Raw genomic sequence first — 1,957 nt, 5'->3', positions numbered from 1 at the left:
GGCTAACTCTCACATCTTGATTAACCCATTTTTCTGATCTATATTAGCCATGTGGCTCAGTACCTTTTTTCAGTGGGGCAGATCACATCCTGCTGCTTCAGTGGTCTGGGCAGGAGTGGGAGGAATCAGCTTCCTCCTTCCCAGAATTCTCCTGTTCTCATCACATTATTTCTACTTCCTGTCTGGTTTTCCCACCTATATTTCCTGCATGGCCAATCAGTGTTTATTTATAACATGATTGACAGAATACAGACAATTCTCCCACACCAGTGTGTGTGGTGTGTGTAGTGTGTGAGTGTGGGGTGTGTGTGGTGTGTGTAGTGTGTGTGTGTGGTGTGTGTGGTGTGTGTGTGGTGTATGTATGTGTGTTGAATTTGCATGTGGAAACCAGTGGCCACCTTGAGTGTCTTCTCTCCTTAAGGTTCAGAGACAGTCATGAAAGAGGTGGAAGGAAGATTTTTAAGAACTGGAGGTCAGAGAGGACCAAGGACACACAGTGTCTCTGGACATGGCAGAACCATTGTGCTCAGAACTCACAGTGGTGGCCTGCATGAGATCAAGGTGGTGAGTAGCCCAGCATGGGTGGGAAGGGGTTAAAGAGTTCCTGTGCCCAACTGAAGAGTTGGACAGTCAGTTGCATCTATGGAAGGGAGTCGGTTAAGGGTGCGTCACCCACACCCCAGTGGATGTCCCCATGCCCAGAAGTAGATAGGCAGCGCTGCTGGAGTTGGTGAATTATTACATTTTAAAAAAGAGGATGTGGAATTGGAGGTAGGGTTAGGGATGTTGGTGCGGATCTGGGAGGAGTTAAAAAGGAGGAGTCGGGCTGAATAGGATCAAAATACATTACATAAACCTCAAGAATTAATAGAAATGTTTTAAGAAACACATTAGTGTCTTACTCCATTGCTTCTCTCCACTGTATTTTTTGAGACAGGTTCTCTTACTGAGCCTGGAAAGCATTGATTGGCTAAACTGGCTGGCCAATGAGCTCTGGGCATCTCCTGTCCCCACCTCCCCAGCACTGGCACCACCACATCCCACTGCAGTGTTGGTTCTGGAGACCTGAACTCCGTCCTTACTCTTGTGTAGCAGGTCCCTTTCCCACCGACCCATCTTCCCTGCCTCCGAGAGACCAGTCCTTGACCTCATGACCACAGAGGGACTTTGCATGGTAGGTTAATTTGCTGTGCCCCTGGGCATCATGAAAACCTAAGCACCCTTTCCTCAGACCTACATGGAGGGATAAATCACCACTAAAAATAAGCAACCTTGCAGAATAAAATCTTTCACTTCATTAATGTCTTTTTAGCAGGGCAGGAGATTGCTTCTGCTAAAACATTAATCCCCCAACAGCCCTGCTGTGTCTCTGATGCTCCACTTCACACCCTTGGAGACCTGCGCAGCCAGAGGCTTGGAAAGCTTTCAAATCAACAGGAGCTGGTAAGGCTCCTCCGGCAGATCTGAGACACAGTGACTCCAATCTGGACAAAAGACTTCCGTAGGAGTTCCTGGTCACATGGGCATGTGACCATCTGCAGTAAAGTGAAATCCTACAACTTGTGCACCCCTGTGAGGTCAGTAAAAGGGATAGGAGGAGCCCTAAGAAGGAGGAGCGGCCCCAAACATCCTGAGTGACAAGGGTAGGCACTAATAGTAGCCCCACAGTTCAGACTGGGCAAGTAGGGTTGTCTGTCCTGCTACAAAAGCTGGGGCTCCTAGGCAGGGATAGAAGCTTTTTATTACAACTACTGTTACTGTTACATGATCCTACTACTGCATCACGTAATGGGTCTCAAGTCAACAGAGCTATGAGAAAACCAGGCTGTGGGAATTTCTCAGGGTCATTACAGCCAATCATGTATGGGTGGCCCAACGCTGCTCAAAGGATATAGCACATTACAGCCTTATTTTCTCTTTAGTATTGAACTTTATTTCTAGTAGATCTTATGTCTTA

General features: G+C 47.3%; 1 protein-coding gene across 2 annotated transcripts in view; it reads right to left on the bottom strand.

The window, feature by feature from the left end:
- Positions 1–1,957, bottom strand: part of Myrip (myosin VIIA and Rab interacting protein) — a 183,656-nt gene that overhangs the window by 86,001 nt on the left and 95,698 nt on the right. The gene's annotated exons all lie outside the window — the stretch shown is intronic.

This window comes from Microtus ochrogaster, chromosome 5 (assembly GCF_000317375.1).
Source record: "Microtus ochrogaster isolate Prairie Vole_2 chromosome 5, MicOch1.0, whole genome shotgun sequence".
Taxonomy (NCBI): domain Eukaryota; kingdom Metazoa; phylum Chordata; class Mammalia; order Rodentia; family Cricetidae; genus Microtus; species Microtus ochrogaster.
Note: the sequence above shows the minus strand (reverse complement) of the source record. Positions and strands in the feature narration are given on the sequence as shown.